The sequence below is a fragment of the Anser brachyrhynchus genome (assembly GCF_964034855.1).
Source record: "Anser brachyrhynchus genome assembly, chromosome: 1".
NCBI classification, from domain to species: Eukaryota; Metazoa; Chordata; class Aves; order Anseriformes; family Anatidae; genus Anser; species Anser brachyrhynchus.
The window spans coordinates 208,290,023-208,308,794 of record NC_137694.1 but is presented as its reverse complement, the minus strand read 5'-3'; the positions used below and the strand labels follow the sequence as shown (position 1 = coordinate 208,308,794).

The 18,772-nt window shown below is 37.3% G+C and overlaps 1 protein-coding gene across 7 annotated transcripts in view; it reads right to left on the bottom strand.

Annotated features, from left to right (window-relative positions):
• Positions 1 to 18,772, bottom strand: part of TENM4 (teneurin transmembrane protein 4) — a 1,681,110-nt gene that overhangs the window by 488,601 nt on the left and 1,173,737 nt on the right. For 3 of the 7 annotated variants that reach the window (XM_080576311.1, XM_080576312.1, XM_080576313.1), the window contains exon 8: positions 16,092 to 16,387. The exons of the other annotated variants lie outside the window; for them this stretch is intronic. The gene's annotated coding sequence lies outside the window, so the exon portion shown is untranslated. The remainder of the gene's footprint in view (positions 1 to 16,091; positions 16,388 to 18,772) is intronic. 7 annotated transcript variants of the gene reach the window in all.

The following is an 18,772-nucleotide window of genomic DNA, read 5'->3' as shown; positions in this document are numbered from 1 at the left end:
CTGTGTAGAAGGGGATGATCTCTTTCCTTCTCATTGAGGTTTTTCACCTTTGCAGGCCAGAATGCTAGGCTGCCTAACTGCCTGAAAGAAAAGGATCGTGATTTTGTAGCCTGGTATTTAGCAAACTACTCTGCAGCCTTGATTTCTCCCCAGGAATGGAGCTGCACAGTGGAGAAATCCCAGCAGGAGTGATGGAGCGAGATCCCATGCAGACAGGAAAGAAACTCATATCATATAACTTCAGTCCTCTCTGGAGTCTATCCAAACTTACCCTGGGCTCTTTTTCTAATCCCCAGAGTGAAGCAGACATTTCCAGGGCACATATTATGTGTCTTTATTTTAGGTGTCTCTTTTAGAATGAAAATATTGCAACTTAGATATGCTTGTTTTTTGCCACTGACTAAAAAAACAAACAAACAAACAAACAAAAAAACAGCCTGTGGTGACTGCCTCTGCCGTTGTGAATATTTACATTTGATCAGACACACCTAATCCAGACTGTTTTTCTGTATACATTGTCATCTTCTTTTCCAAATAAAACTTGCATTTTTGTTAAGAAACCTTCTTCATGCTATCTCAAAGCAACACTTGTATAAAATCCAGGATGAAAAAAATAAATAAATTAAAAAAATTAAAACCTCCTGTTTTCAGGCATTCACGTCCCAGAATAGACCCTGAAATCTAACCACCACTATTTGGGCAGCCAGAGAGAGAAACAGACTATGAACAAAACTAAAACAGATTTTATTGATTTTTCCCCATGCAGGCTAAGCCACATGCAAAATCAAAATCAAACACAGAATATCAATAACTAACAACAAGTCAAGTGCATTTTCAAATGACTTCCCTCTCCATGGTCTAAGGCATTTCTGCAATAAATAAGGTTCAGAAAGATACCTACAAATTATGATTTGAAGTGGATTATGTCCCTTTAAGGGTTCATTTTGATGTTTTCACACCGATGACCACAAAGTTGTATTACCCCAAAGCTGTTAGCCAGGTGTGCTTTTCTATTGCCTGTGTATCATAATTGTAAGACTCAAAATGTTTTCTCTCACAGAAAAAAGGATACCATGAGTTCTTGCTCTGTACTAAATCTGCTGTCTCTGAGCCATGCATACACATTTCCAGCTTACTGAGCTATGGCACCTCACCACACCAGGGCTCTGCCTCCAATAGTCAACTCACAAATAGGGTTTAACCTGGCAAGTTCCAGTAAATACTGAGCTCATCCAGGTACGCATGGAGACACTGACTATGAATTACTCCACAAATGGGATAACACTCAATTCTCAATTAACTTTAGACATTGCAGACATCTTCACATGAGCTAACCATCCTCAACAGAAGGAGAAAAACTACTGATGGAGAAAAGCTACTACGACTGGCTCCCAGATGAACCCCAGATGAGGACTGTCTCTTAGGATGGCTTTGAGCTCATACAGCACATGAGTTGCTGCAACATGACTGTCTTGTGGTCCTTATGCTTCATCTCCATGCAAAGATGTTTACACTGGGACGTCACTCTCTCATGAGTTGGCTTGTTGAAGAATGGTTAACTGAATGCCTCAGGTTGCAATGAAGACAGTCTTTATCTGTGAGCCCCAGATCCCTCCCAACCTGCTTGGATGGAAAACTTCTAAAGTATTTTATTACAGTCCCTGAGTCTGCATAGAGTTCCCATGGGATTGCTTATGTATCTTACATTTTAAATTCTCTGGAATTTCTCATACAAATAAGTATCATATAAGAAGGAAAATTCAATTTACATTTGGTGAGGTTCGAAAGTCAATGTAATTGAATGATAATTTGCCGTGAAGCATGGATGTGAGTCCTCATGTTTGCCTCTTGACCTGAAAGGATACGGCTAGTGAAAATGTCTAGCAGATAATTACTGCTAGGCTAACCCTGAGGCTTGGCTATTATTCACAGGTCAATCTCTCTAAGATAATTCCCAGGATACTATTACCAAGGAACACACTCTCCTTGCATAATGCAACACCTGCCTCTATTGTGAGATATCAGGGATGGGGAGCTGAGCTTTGCCTCCTCTTTGGTTTCTTTATTAAGCTTTCTTGTAGGGCAGAGGATGAAAGCAGCAAAAGAGGTAAATTATGGAAATATCACCTTGCAATAGCGAATCTGGAGAGATTTTATCTCCATTACTTATTAGGGCTATGCCTTCTCACAGAGTCTGTAAAGACTGGGGAACACACAATTGTCACTTAATGGGATCAGGTGTTGGAGAAAGGAGGGGGAAAACTAGTTTGAACAACAAAAATATTTCCTAGCCAAAAGCAGTAACAAATAAACCTTGATATATCATATTGCCCTCTTTTGTGCATGGGATTATGCACATCTTTCACAATTAAAGGAGTACATCTTTTAGAGTACTTGCAACAGAGATTGGTATTTCTGTTTATATCCCACTGGTGTGCATGCCAGCAAACTGTTTTTTATAAACTCTACTGTAGATAAACAAGAGAAAAAAACTGTTGAAACATCTCAGAAGATCACTTAAAATTATTGTTTGGTCTTTTTTTTTTTTTTTTTTTTTTTTTCAAGACAAATATACTTCCAGGGCCCAGATGCAGCAGACCGCTATATGCTGTATTTTAGGTAGTGTTGGGATGGTCCCTGGGCTTCTATAGCAGTGCAAGACACATGAGCACACAAATGGGACAGACCAGGTCATAGTCATGCATTGGGGTGAGCTCAGTCTGCTTTATTCCCCTTTGGATCATAGAAACTTAGGACCAGAAAAGCTCTCCAGAGGTCATCTAGACCGTCCCCTTGCCCCAAGGCAGGCTTAACTATAGGCAGGTCATGCCAGACAGAGGTTTGTTTAACTTGCTCTCATAGTGATGGAAACTCAACAAGTGTTGCAGATAATCTGTGCCTAGTCATCAGTGTCCTCATTGCTAGAAAGCTTTCCTTCTCAGTGTTATAAATCTACCTTTTCTGTTGTAAGACAAGAAGCAGGACAGGTAGGGGTCAACAGTAGGAAAATGTGCAATGAGGGAAAAAAATTAATACCTAAGGGAGAAAATGAGGTAAAATAACAAACTACCTGCAAGCTATCCACAGACTGGTCTGCAGTAGTTCAGAATTTCGCAACTCTGAAAAACGTACTGAAGGGGAAACTTTAGGGGGGCTCAGTGCCAGCAGTAAGACTAATAATTAATAATAATTACGCATCTGGTCAAAGGCCAATGGTATAGTAAGGTTACATAATTAACCTGGACAGCAACATAGAGTGGGGACAAGAAAAGGTATATAAAGGTCTTAATTAATGCCACTTACAATGCTATTAATAATGTATGATCAGCTATTTAAATATTAATATATTTTATTACTTTCTCTTTTTTTAACATATTGCTTAGAAGGAAATAAGATCATCTCTGCCTACAATAGATCATATGTAAAAGTTAATGGTAGATTTTCAACCCTGTATGGGAAGACATACAGGTCTGGACGTTCTGATTCAAATTCTTATAAATGTCTTCAATTTCAGTTGTGTGAATTGTGTCTTTTAGGTCTTTAGATAGATAAAAGAACTGGAAGCATCATGCTTAGTTGCTAACCTAATTAATAGTTTTTTGTTTTTTTTTTTTTTAATAGAAAGTACAGATAAATAAACTAGTTTGTTCTAGAGTAGCAGTGTTGCATGGAGTAACTCCAATAGATACTGGTTTAAATTGGGAACAGTTGTGAAAGGGGAAATCAGCTATCAGTCTCAAGTTACTACTACTGTAACTGGAAACAACTTTACAAGTACATTTGGATAATTCATATTATTTTGCCAACACTTTGAAGTTACACTTTCCTCCTTCATTCCTTAAGTCAGCAAGAAACGGTTATTAAAGGCATCTCTTAAAAAAAATGAAACTGTCAAGATGTGGCTTTGAAATCTTTGAAAAGACGCCTGTAACATATAATGTGCTATAAGCACATCTATTAAATCATGGCTCTTGTGGTTCTAACACAGAAATACCAGAAAAGAATTCTTTTCACATAGGATCAGTAGCAAGACAATAATGGGAAACATTTGGGCTGAAGGTAAAAGTTGGCTAAAGCAAGCTCCTTTCCATCTGCTTGTTATCAGCAGTTATAAGAGCAAGGCAGGTGACCCATAAATTTTGTTTAAATGACAGACTTTTGTTTGTGACTGTGTCACAATGAAGGGTCTTGTTTCAGCTTTATAGAGATATTGTCCAGGAGTTCAAAATTAAATAGCAGCTGTTAGTAAAGAAGAGAGCAGTGCTGGGAGAAACTAAAATGTTTTTTCCATGTTGGAAAAAGAAAAATACTAAAAAAATAAAGTCTTCAGAATTTGCCAGACATTGTTGTGCTAGAAGATGAGAAAAAGACTGAAATCAATGAAGGAATTGATCAGCTAACTTCCCCTGTCCCAAGTAAGCAAAGAAAAGTGAACGCACTGGGAAAGACAGTGAGGAGAAAAATTTATTTAGTTGCGCAAATAAATCCAAAAGGAGGGGGCAGACACTGGAGAACATTCTATACAGTATTGAAAGACACAAACCAAGGATTGAAAGGTAAAACTAAACAAGTTCACACCAGAAAAATGTACAGATATTTAACAGTGAATGCACTTACACACTTAAGTGCACTTGTGATAGGCATGGTGGGATCTCTATCTCTGAATGTGCTCGGCGCATCTCAGGAAGTCGCATTGTCTGCACAGGAGTTGTAAGACTCCAACTGGGAATGAATGAAATTCCATCACCCCCATTAAGGACGAAGTCAAGGTGGAACTGCTAATGGTTTCTCTGACCTCAACAATCATTGAAATTATAAAACTGTTAGATTAGGTTGCTGATATAATTGTCTGGGTCTCTTGGACATTTCAATTTATTTTATTATTTTTTAAAGTATACATAGGCTTTTTAATTCAATATGTCATTTATGACTTACTATAGCTGGGATAAGTACAGTAATTAACCCCTGTTTATTTTTCAAGACATAGGTTCTCTAAAAACAATTTTTTTTAATTATTATTATTTTTATTTTTTTTTCCTGTAGAATGTAAGTACTGGTTGGCATTCAGTAACTACAATGTGACAAAAACCTTTGAGATCCTTTAAAGGCATTCTCTATGCTGCATCTTCTTTTAAATATTTTATCATCAAGAATGTTAGTAAATTGCTAAATCAATTAAATATTTTTTAATTAACAATGATAAAGAAAAAAAAAACTTATGTGATTATAAGCAAATTAAAAACAATGGAATTATATTAATACTAAAGATTGGCATTCTTCCCAGACTTGTAAGTTTAATTTTACTTGCCTTTTTAAAGCTAAATTCTTTCCCTGCAATGCATCCAACAGATTTCTTGATGCTTGTTTTGTCACCAGGGGTTCTGCAGATGTAGGAAAAGTAAAGTACTCTTGCAAAGATATGTCATGTGGCCTAACCAAGTAGATGTAATGATCTGAAATTCTTAAATTAATTTCTAGGACAGACAACAACAAAACAAAAACTAAACTAAAAAAAATTTTAAGAAATCTTAGACAGACTTCACATGAGATTACATTCACAGATGATCTACCAAACGTTTAGGGCAAATGGGGGTGTATATAAGTTTTTCCACTGAAATGAAAAATGAAACCTATGTATGAAGTTAAGACTTAGATCTTGAGTTCAAGGCTGTGCAATTACAGGGTTTTAGTCTGTCCCATCAAACAGTTCTGTAAATCAGACAACAATACAAATCACCTCTATTTTCATGATTGTCCAGGATAGTTCAACTTTGAGGAAAATTATACAGACTGATGTCTCCTGTGGTTTCAGCTAGAAATGAGAGGAAGCTCCACCTTTGTGTTTATCCTGAGATTTAGGAGAACCTAAGGGCTTGAGTAACTGTAAACTGTTGGCAAAAGAATTTAACTCATTCTTTGGTAAAGCCTCATCCTTTGCGAACTGAAAGAAGAGGAACACTAAGGAGTTGAAACTTCACAGTTTGACTTAGCCCTGTATAACAGAACTTCACAAACTTTGACAAAGAAATCAAATTCAGAAAAGTGCAGACAAGGTGCACGAGAGAAGATGGAGGAATAAATGATTGCTCTTCAGTAGGGACTTACATCTTTAAAACTTGCCTCTACTAAGGGGAAGAATTGATTTGTCAGTGCAGAATGAAGGTGTGATCAGAATGACGAGATCGAATACACAGACGGCTTGGTTCTGCACTATGATGGAGCAGCACCTGATTTGTTGGTATTCACTTCTTGTGCTGGTGTATTGCACATTTTAATACACATATAAAACAGAAAAATAGAGAAGGCCAACAAAATTGCTCTTACTTGAAAATGAAGAGGCATTAACAGAAACAAGGAGAGCACAGGCTGACTTTGTGTTCCTGCAAGTCAGCCATCAGCCAGAACACCTCTCCCACAGCATTAATAATACTTCTTCAGGGATCGCTCTCTGTTGCTAATGCGGCTGTACTGGTTCCACACTTTCCTAAAGAAAAGTCTGTGGGCAGCTGAAGGAGGAAGATGTTGGCTACAAAGAGCAGTGATTAGTCAACGGCTGGGAGAAAAGGTCAACCACGTGAACTGCCAGGCTTAACACAGTTTTAACCAACGAGATCCTGTTACGCAGAAGGTGAAAGTCAGTGATCCGGGGCTTTACTTTGGCATAATCCATGTATTTATTAATTAAAAGGCAGCTGCAGAATGTGGGAAGAAATTCAGCTGCTCTTTTCCTTTGGTCCTCACAGGCTCTCATGCTACCTGGCTTGTCCTCATGTTCTCCCTCATTTCAGTGCCAGTCTTGCTTTCCCTGCACTGTTTTCTTCCATTTAGTTTGCTCACAACCTTCCCTTGTGTCCTTTTCTGTGCTGTTCCTCCTAACCCTTATTCTTCCCCTCCTTGCTCAAATATATTTCTTCATCTTCTATTGTATAACTACAGTTCTCTGGTCTCTTTCCTTTGGTTTCTGGTGCCTTTTACTTTGCTCCCTGCCTGTCAGCAGCATTAACATATGAAGCTTGATGAAATAAAAACAAACCTGCTGATAGGCCATGCCAGCCAGTGGCTTGATGCAATTAAATACTAATTCAGATTCATATTTGTGACGGTTTGCAACCAATCAAATCCCAAGGCCACCTTGTCCTTTAGATAGTTATGCAATGCTCTCCTTAACAATGTAAAAAGCATGTAGCTATATGTATTTCCATGATGAAAGATAAGTTGTCTTGCTAAAAGCATTTTAGTCTCACTGGGACTTTGCTTGGAGACCTTCAGAGACAGTGGTGTTCCACTGCAGCCCAACTATTCATCCTGAATCCTCAAAGAAAATTAGCACTTTTTTTTTTTTTTTCCCTTAAAACAAGTAGACAGCTGGTTATAAATTATCATAAAAAGGATGTGGAGCTGAAGCTCCCTGGTGAGATGACAGGGCTGTATATTCCCATCATTGCTTTCCCACATCATACAGAGCCATTGTTTTGGGCTTTTACAATTCAAGACCAGATTTTGTTTGCCTATACAGCTCAGGCAGCTGTGAGGACAAGTAGTTACCTGCATGGTTATACCCATACAACAGACAATTTTCAATTAAAAAATGTGTAAAAATGTCCTAACTCTGCACCTTATTCTCCTTACAACAGAAGAAGAACAGCAGCAGTGGCATAAGGCATATTTATGCTGGTAGCCAATTATTCCCACGAGGAAGAGATGCATATCTTCACTTGCAGTGGTACAATGAAAGCAACACAGATTTGAAGTCCAGAGAAGCCCTCAGTCAAGATATAGTAGCCTCAGTTACACCTAGAATTTTCCCTGCTCAAACAGTGAAGGAATTGTCCATTCATTTTAAAATAAATCTAAAATTCAGCAGAAATTGTTGGGGACACCGTGAGCACACTAGTCTCAATTTCATCTTGGTATCAAGAAGTTGAACTTGTGAGCTACAGTTAGAAAAAAAGGTGCTCTAGTTTTGACTCTAAAACACGGTTGGTGGTGGTGGTGGTGGTGGTGGTTTTTTTTTTGTTTGTTTTGTTTTTTTTAACATTTTACCCCATTTCTTTTCTCAAGATAGTTTTTCCTTACAGAACTTATGACTTTCTTAACCCTCTTGAGCAACCTAGAGATTGATGATATCTAGTTATCTATTCTTGTCTATGCTTAAACCTGGTGAAATTTTAAGTTTTTCTGTGTTCTTGGTTGTGTGTATTTATGTGTGCTAAAGACCTTCTGAAGACCTAATGCTCATCATCTCCACTCAGGAAGAGCTACAGCCAGTCTAAGCAACCTTCTAGAAAAATGTCTGTCCATGCTGTGATATGCAACTTTGCACTGCAGTAAAATCATGCAGGCATTATGTGTGCTGACCCCATCCTTCGGTCTGGCTCCCTGTACATCAATATCACAGCAAACACAGTGCACCATATATCAGCACAGAGATCCTGAAGAAAGACACCTGTTCAATACCAGTGTTCAATCTCCTGAGTTAAAAAACCAAAACAATGCATTCAGAGAGGTATGATTTTATAAATATGGTTTATTAATCTGGCAGGCTGTTATGTTTGAGGTTAAAAGGAATCCCTCTGTCTCACATGGGTATTGATAAAAAATGTCATTACAAAAGGCACCCTTGCACAGTCTGGTAAGAAAATTGTTTTCTTGTGCATAGTAATTACCTACTAGAGAATGTACTCAGCAATCCTCTGTACTGCTGATGGACGTACTCACATTTTCACCTATTCTTACAAGCAGCCTGCTTAATTTATTTAAGCTGAAATCTTTATGAATTCCTATTTTAGTTGTGTATCAATGACTTTAAATATCAACTAAAACCAGCTGCATCATAATGTGAGATTAACTGGGTATGATGTTGCATAAGAAAACCCAGATAATTAAACCATAAATGCAGTATACCTGTCTACAGGAACAGCAAGAAAAACAAAATAAAACAGCTTAGTATTTCACGATACAGTGAAATGGAAATGAATGACAAATTGGGAAAGATTGCTACTGACTTTTGTACATATTTTAAGCCTGAATTTTGAGAAGTAATTAGCATGTAACTAAAACATTTCTACCAAATCATTGAAGACTACTAACAATACCATAACTATTTAACAGAAAGAGAACATCAATGTCCAGAGGTTAAATATCTGATTATTTTTAGCTTGACATTATAGAGAAAAAGCAAATTAATAACCTGATGGTTTTAGAGTTTGCAGAATCTTGAATATATTTTGGCAATTTATTATTAATAGGGTAAATACAATTTCAAAAATATCTTCACAGTATACTCAAGGATATTCTTGCATATCCTTCTCAAAGCCTTTCTCATGTTTTTGCCCCTTGCACCTATTAATATAGACTTTGAGATTTATTTATCTGTATCAGCAGATAAATTCAAGGATTGAAAGAGAACGGGTCTACAATATCCTTGTTAAGATACCAACCTGGGATTTGTTTGTGTCCTTCCAGACAGATGCCAATTAAAAGGAAAAAAAAAAAAGGAAAAAAGAAGGAACAATAGCAAAGGACTGATTGACAAGTGGTATCGAAAAAGAGTTCCTTCGAATATTTTATGAAAAGGACACTGGATTTCATTAAATTCTGTTTTCAAAAACTGTTTCTATCAAAAAAATGCATTCAGAGGAATTAACTGTTTCTGTCCTGCAGATCACGTACCCAAATTCAGAGTTCACGTTCATGGCAGGCGGCCTCCTTCTCTCTTGCCCTATCTGCAATAGGAAGATAAGAGGCAAGTGGAAAGGTCTTGCATCGCTATTATATGCAAAAAGTAAAAGTATTTGTACAGGGCTGGGTGCATTTTTAAGGACCAGCTTAAAAAACATAATTGCTTTATCTGCAGATACAATGACGATTGTGCTATCTAGGCTACACAGGTGGGAAAAAAAAGAGTTCTCAGAAAACTGTTCAAAAATCTTTCTATTTTGCAAGCTCTACAGTGAGCCTTCTCATCTTGGAAGTTTCCTTAACTACTTCTAATGGCATAACACTTCAGATCACTCCTATCAGCTGGAGGCCACCAAAGAGCAATGAAAGCTAACACAGCAGAAGATTCTGTCTGAGATAACCTTTTTTTGCTGTAAATACCCTTTCCTCCAAGTATGTGGAAGTTTTACTCAGGTATGGTGTCCTGGCAGTTGTGCAGCAGGAGTGGATTTGGAGGGGCAGAAGAAGTCTTTTCAAGGAGAATCTCACACAGCCGTGGTAGTTGGAGCCACCAAAAATATCACAGATCTAGATGCAGATAGGAAAACACAGTGTGCAATTCTCTTCAGAGAAAGTGGCCAAGACAAGGTCAATCTATCTACCTAGATCCAACCTCATCAAAAACCGAGGACGAAAGACAATGTAGGAATCCTACTGTGTTAAAGGTTAAAGAGCCTGCACCATTATTCTTGCTCAATACAGAGTTGCAGGTGAGGACAGGATAAACATGATGGATGTTACGGAGTCTCCTTCTCAATCTCACTGCTGATTTCCTACCTGCAATCCTTCCTTCCTGCTGGAAGGAAACTAGCAGAACAGTTTGCTTCCCCCATCTATGTCATAAGCAGGAAAATAAAGCAAGGATATATGAATTGGACTAAAAGGAGATGAGAAAGGTGGGAGTGGATGGCAGGAGAATCTCAGCGAGTAGTTAGTGGTGTCTGCAGCCAACAAACAGTCTGGCAGTCTGGGTCCAGGCTGAAGCAAATCACAATACGCTTTGGGCAGGAAAATTCACAGACTAGAGAAACTACTTGGGCCGTAACTTGACATTTTGTGCAGTTTGGATTTGGTTACGTTGCATGTCATGTTGCTGTTATGAGCTACCCAAGCTGAGGACCCAGAAGATTAACCTCCTCCTTAGCAGGGATATTATGAAGTGGCTGATAACATTTCACTACAGCATTCATGTATAGTGTTGGTATTAAGTATAAAGGGAATTTCCATGGGTGGAAAAGACTCCAGCCAGGAATCTCATCCCACTTCTTTGCCTGGGGCTATCTAGTCCTATAGGCAGTGCTAAATCCCCACTATAAATGTGATGACACAGAGGAAGGAAACTTCAATTAACATTTAGCTGAAGCTTCAGGGTGGGTGTCAGCAAATTCACTGTTCCCAAGAGCTGACAGAGAACATGGATTTGTTTTTCGCTCTAAAAAACAGATAAATGGGAAAACTCCTTACACCACTAAGACATCTGTACCTATAGGGATGCTTTTGGATGTTGACAGAGATGGTTTTCTAGATTTTTCTTTGAGTTTTGGTCTTTGATTCTATCCTTTCCACATCATTTCCTCTGATTGTCATTTCATAGCTCACAGAACCCAGAATAATTCAGGTTTGTCAGGGCTAGCTGGAGATCTGTACTTAAACCTCCAGCTCATAAACAGGTCCACTTAGATTAGGTCACTCGTATTAATAATATATTATTAATATATAATTAATATAATTTATATAATATTATAATATTATTAATATTAAATAATAAAGGACATCCCATTATTTGACAAGGGTGGAGGTTACACAAGTTCACTGGACTTACACAATTTCATTGCACAATCTGTTCTAAGATTTGATCATCTGCATGTTGAAAAAGTTAAAAAAAAGAAAGAAAGTAAAAAAGAAAGACTATTTATTTTTTAACCCATTATACAATTTTGTTCATTACACAATTTGTACTCTCAAAGACTGACTTCAAATCTCAAGCTACCATAGTGGCAGTCTTGTTAATTCAGTTATAAATATTCAATTTCTAAAGATGTTTTTGGTTTGTAGGAGAGCTCTGTGTCTCAGTCCATATAATGTTGTTACCCTGACGGGTTTGTATCTGAGGAAAAGTATTACTGTGCACATCAGCACATATATTTTTCCTTGTCCCACCTGTAAAAACAGCATCAGCTTTATCTGCCACTTTTGTGGCATTCTATGTCTTTCCCAAATCCTTCTGATAAATTTTCCTGGATCAGTGTAAGCCATGCACTATAGAAATGATCCATGTCTAATGAAACAAGTAGTACAGCTGACTATTTTCAGCTAAAGGATAGGGCTCTGGAAATCAATTTATAGAGTAGAGGCTGCAAAGGTCTGAGTGTATCACCTGTGCCCATCCTGGGTTTATTTTCTAGAAAGACTATACCATGAAGGGGGAAAAAAAAAGATTAAAATAAAATAAAATAATAAAAGCACGTAACTCCTAAGGGGGTGGATAAGGTTCTTCTATTTATCTCAGTGGCCTTTACAAATATCAGTCCGTCTCATTGCTTTCCTTTTATAAACAGGCAAGATAGAGCACTATAATCTATTAAAGACCTCCTTGCAAATCCAGAATAGATGTAAGATTACTACATCTCAGCCCTATGGTCTCCACACTATGCCTCAAAACGTCCTTGAATTCAGCTGAAGAGCAAGATCCATAACTGAAACTGTGATTGAAGAGAGAACAAACCATGTGGGATACAAAGTGAGAACGGAGGATACGGTCAGATAATCATCTCTGATCATTGCCTATGTCCCTTTTTCATAACAATAGCAGTGAACCTTTCCATGAGAAAATAGGCGGCTTTATTTTGCAGTCCATTAATCTGACAGCCTGGGTACCTTAAATTAGCATGTGCCAGGGAAGTGGATGATAACCACCAACAGAAGAAGAAACTGTTGATTTCTTAGTAGAACCAATAAAAATGTGCTAACTACTGCTCATCTGACCACCCCTTTCCACAAGGAACAACAACACGTCCCAATGAATGTCGCTTGTACTTGCTTGGGGAAATATTCCTACCTAGGTATGTCGTCTCCTCACTGAAATTCAGTAGTGTCAAGGGCTCCCACAGCTTGAGAAGCACCTTTAATAAAAATGATCAATGACTGCTGCTGTTTCATGTCTCCATCAACCCCCTACTTGTAATAAGCAAAACAGAGCTCACTTTTATAGAATGTCTTTCAACCTTAGGGTCTTTGAGGACAGGGCACCAGCAAAACAATAGCCTTGATTCAGTAGGTGCCCTAGAGGGGTTCCCTGTGTGTTTATTATGGAAGCTCAACATGCCCAGTGTGCAACCAAAGATTATTTTTTTTCCAAAGGCCAGGCTTGCATGGAATTCTGCTAATTAAATGCACTGTAGAAATGTCAGCCTTTACCCTCTTACTATATATATAGCATCCTTTGTCCTTGATATAATGATTTTAAAGTGTTCTGCAGACATCATTTGATAGAATAATAAGATATTATTATTGAATCTTTATGTCTCCTTTTGTTCCAGGACCATTGACCTTGCTTCCCCAATACAGAGGTCTTTCTACCAGGCTAATCACACTGATATGTGAGTACCTCACAGGAGATCCTTACATGGCAACATTTCTGCAGGAACTCCAAACTGGCCAGACATACTGATCCATTTATTATCCTTGTTCATTTCTGCAAGGTTATAAAACAATTCCTATTTCAAATGTAAATCTCCATCCTGGCAGCATGGGGGTAGATACGTGGTTCTGATAACTTAAATTCGCCCCAGTTCTGAGAGCCCTATATACAGATAGTTGTGGACATGATTTACTATCAAATAGTACCACTGGAAGTGAGGATGAATGGATCCCCCATTCACTCCATGAGATATGCAGTACAGATTAATGTCTTTGAAAAACTGAATCACTATGGGAACAACCTTTCATTTATGTTCTTTGCTTTCATTTGCTAGTACAAAGTATTAATACTGTATGTTTTAGCCATGGACAACCAGATATCAACACACCTTCCAATATTTTTATTTTTTTTTCCCTTGACTGACTGTGTTGTATAGACATATCTATAAATACTCATACACACAGCAGGGTATGTACCATACATCTGGCTGGGAATGTTTACCCCCAGCACAATACCAATTTTAATATCATCTTGGCTTGTTTCCATTGCTGTCAAAAAGTCTAGGTTAGGTTGATCGTTGTTTTTAAAAAAGGAAATGGTACAATTTTTGCCAATTGAGTTTTGTCCCTCCTTTTTAGAAAGTCCTGATACTTATGGGCTTTTTGTTCCAGGAATGAGAAAGAGCAAATTCTGATACAAAAACTGGAGATATGGAGATATTTCATGGTATCACCAACATCCTTTTCATATCTGCATGTCTGACAAAATAGCCAACTGCTCCGTTTTACCATTCACAGTCTTTTCATTACTTTTATTTTTTTGATAGGAAAACAGAGTGCTCCACTATTGACCTGCCACACTTCTCGTTTGTCCTGAAAAAAACTTGTTTTTCCCTCTAACACAGTCAAGAAGCTTAGGCTATTCTTTCTTTTTATTGAAATATCTCTGGGAATCCCCAAAGGAAAAAGAAAAGAGGCTTGATATAATGACATTATTCATAGAATCATAGAATGGTTTGGGTTGGTTTAAAGGGAACTTAAAGGTAATGTAATTCCAACTTCCCTGCCATGGGCAGGGACATGTCCCCCCAGCCCAGACTGCCCCTTCCAGCCTGACCTTGGACACTTCCAGGAACGGGAAACCCACAGCTCCTCTAGGCAACATTCCAGTGCCTCACCACCCTCGTAGTAAAGAACTTCTTCGTAATGTCTAATGTAAATCTACACTTTTTTTTTTTAAGTTTATAGCCATTACACCCTTGTTATTCCCCATTCACCCTTATTATTGCTATACCAGTCTCTAGCAAATCAGTGAGCTACAGTCAGAGATATAAAAAATCCTTAAAACACATTTATTTTAATAAAGACATACCAAGAACAACCCGCCTGTCACTGTTAAAATGTGTATTTTCAAGAACTTGCCCTAAGCTGCAAGAATTCAGGATCTTCTCATTACTATATAAACACCATAATCTGAAATATATAATTATAGCCTGGACCAAGGGAAGAATACAAGCATACAATTCTTGTTCAAAACCAGTGGAAAAGTGGAAAATCACTACATATGTGAAATATAAAGCTATACTTTGAAGCTCTCTCTGAATAAAGACATTCTCCTCTGATGGGCTTCAAAAACAGAAATGTTATAAGACTCTTAACCCTGTCCTTACAAGTCAGGTAACTATAGCTTTTGTTAATTTGTTTCTATACTTTGAAATGTGGAGTTGCTGACTGTAAGTTGTAGAAATAAACTTAATTGTGTTCCTACATCTTTTCTGTGGTTGCTTAAAACCTTGGTGTATGTATCACTTTAAGAACATTTCAAATTTCTATTGATTTTCTTTTTTTACTTCCCCAAATACCGTGGGATTTGCAGTCATTTGAAAAACCAAGGTACAGTATTCTGTGGCTGACAAGTTCTATTTATTATTTGTTAAGCACAAATAATGTTATATGGGAGATAATACAGTTCTAAAAGGCATCTTATGCAGCATCATTAGATGAGTCAAAAGTAGTAGATACACATGGTATTGTAAAATCAGTGGTGTTACGCTCATTCAGCAAAAGTGTTGGTGGAAGTCAAGATAAATTTGTCAATTTGGAAGTCTATAAATATAGAGTTTGTACATGTTGTGAAGAAAGTGTTATCTTTGCACTGGGAGTGCAGAAGATAAAAAAGGTGAGTTTTGTTGGTGAGTTGGAAATGCTCATGAAAGATTGCACAAAGGCTCTGTAGTCAAGAATAAATTATGTTAAGGAGTATATGAGCTGTCATGAAATTATATGTGGATTATTTCTTACACTTCAAATGAACTTCCAGAACAGCACATTAACATGACAATATCATTTATTCAAGCTTTGGGAACCTTGTATTTCTTGTCTTGATTCAATCACTTTGGTTAAATCTCTTGTTATCAATACAGAAAAAAATGGATTTTTCAAGTGATCACAATTTATTAAACAATAAATTTAAAATGACACTCCAAATTTAGTTCTGTGGGTTTTGCTCTTTTCATTTCTTTAAAGAAAAAAGCATGAAATCAAGAGACAAATAATGATGCTCTGTAATATCACAAGAAATATCTTGATTTATCAACTCCACTGAACTATAAATGCACACTGAAAGAAAATGATAGATGTATAAATCCCATACACATAATAGATTAAAAGTTTTATTATTTTTTTCTCTCATTTTTACACATAAATCTAAGAAACAATGATGGTGTACTTACATAATTCAGATCCTCATTTTTCTAAGAATAGAAAGCACTCAACTCAAGTGTCAGAATAACTCGGGTGGTGTCTTCTCAATCCCCTTTTTGTGTTCACCATCCACAAAAATCAGTGCACCACTGCAATGGTCCAGCCATTCTCACTACAGAAAAGGAGCCAGGTGTTGTGTGTCAGAAAAGACTGGCATGGATTTGTAAAGGTTGTTTGCATGGCAGCTGTCAGGATATTCCTTGTAGGAGACTTCAAAATTCCAAAGACCCGGACAAACTCCCCCTATCTGTGAGTACTTAAGTATCTACAAAAAAAAAAAAAAAAAAAAAAAAAAAAGTAGTAAAGCACCTACACAACCTTCTTCCCAGGCTACCGTCACAACAGACAACTTTTATCTGTCTTCAAGTTTGTACTGGTGTTGAGAAATGGATACCTTCCTCCATATCTGTGATGCATCTATGTCCCAGCAGCCTTCCCATGCTTTGATTTCCACAGGAAGAAAACCCTGGCAACCAGAAGTGGATCATGGCATGGGCCAGGCTCGTTCCTACCTGAGATTCTCCAGGATCGGTACATGGGAGTACATAGGACATACCACCTTCCATTGGTGGCTTCACAGTTTTGATGTGGTCTCAAAGACTGGATAAGGAGCAATTGTACATCTAATGTGAGGTCCTTCAAGGTGAGCAGAATAAAATTGGGCCTATGTTAGTATGTACACATATTTAAATCTGGAGAATGAGAAACCATGCTTCCCATGGGGCAAATTGTCTAACAACAGATGTATTTCTTCCTTTCTAGATTTAATGCTTAGGGTTGGTAACAAACCCCATTCACTAATTTAAAGATGTCACGAAATTGTTGTAGTTTCTACAGACTTTTATTGGTCTTTTTTTAAGAAATTAGCGACAGACCTGAGAGTCTAACACATGGGTAAGACCAATTGCTTCAACGTACATCAAAAATGACTGTCTCAGTTCCATGGCCCATACTGTTCAGACAATTTGCAACGTAGTTGGAAGTGTCCTAAGTATTTTTTTCAGCAACTCAGTACTTAATGGGGTCTCGAACACAATTCTCAATTTCATAGCACTTAAACCTATATATTTTACTGTGAGATACGTTCAGGCAATGTCACTTATTTAGTGAAAACAGTCACAGGTGAAATATGCGGCACAGCTGTAAAAATGAGCCAGTATATAATCTTGCTAAGGGCCAATAACTTCCCATAACAATTAACATGCCCCTCAGTGTTATGAAAAAATAACTTGGAAAAATTTTGACTATAGATGGAAGACACAGCTCAACTTAGCTGTTCATCCAAAATGGTCCAGGTCCACTAGAAGTGCCCTAATTACACTGAATGTCCTTCTGCTGCCACTCCCGAAAGGCACGGGTTTCCTGCAGATCCTGCACCTTCTCTGACAGTCTCTTGAATAAGTTTGTGCATTTCAAATGGCTCTGGTCATTTCAAATGACTCTGGGCGTTTTATAAAGATAAATCACAAGTTATGAATTGAAAACAGGGCCTTGAGTTCCCAACCCTACCACGTTGCCATTCCCCATACAAATTGCATGCACACCACCCCTTTCCACAAGTAATGCTTCAGGAATCAGGCTGCGTACCAGGATGCATACATTTTCATATTGCACGTTGTTTATGCACATATGTGAGTATGCACGTGATCAGGGCTCACGTGCCTTTTAAATAACATCCTTGCTATTTTTGTAAAAATTAAAGCAATGGCACTTCCAAAAGGTTGTTATGTTTTGATTGTTAGGAGCTGACATAAATGGATTCCAGTAGAGATAATGCTGTAATTGTTGATCATGTTACAAGTTGCCCCACCTACTGTCACTTCAGGAAGCAGAGGTTTAAATATAAAACACCTATTTTTAACTGGGTTAATGTTAGAACTGAAGAAGGAGATGTTCAACTGGGGGGGTAAATAGTAGCTTCACTGATGTAAGTGGCACTATGCTGATTTATAGCAGGGAAGGAAATGAAACAGTGTATCTTCTCTCCACCAGCAGCTCCATTAACGTATTCATAACATTAATTCAATAAGGAAAAGAAAAATCACAACACAAAGAAAATTTGAGATTATTCAAAGGTATCTGGTGAGTCCTGACAAAGTTCTATGAGCAAATGAATGGAAATATGGAGTATATTTCTTAGCCCACTAGGCTGCTTCAAATCCCTGAACTAAAATCTGCATGTTAAATAACCGTGCCTTGTTTACAACAAGCAGTATATTCCAGACATAATTAAATCCAAGAAGATTGGTACAGGATACCTCTTGATGATACAAAATTTATATTAAAACCTAAGCCAAAACCAAACAAAAATGCAATAACAACAGCAAAAATAATAATAATAATAATAAAGGCACAAGTTCAAAGTATCTTGTTATACTTCAAGCATTATTTATGTTTTCTTCTTGAAGCTGCAACTACTGGAATACTGTAAATAATATTATTATTAAAAATCAAAACAAAACTGTAAGATCTTTTTACTAAATAGGAATTAGGTGTTCCATATTTGGAAGAAAAAAACCCTTGCTGTAATGTTTAAAACTGCCAATTCTGAATATCTTGATTTATTTTGAGTTATTAAATATTATAGAGTTGAATGTTCATTTTGGGTGTCTACTCCATAGCACTTGGAGTTTTTAATACTATATAAACA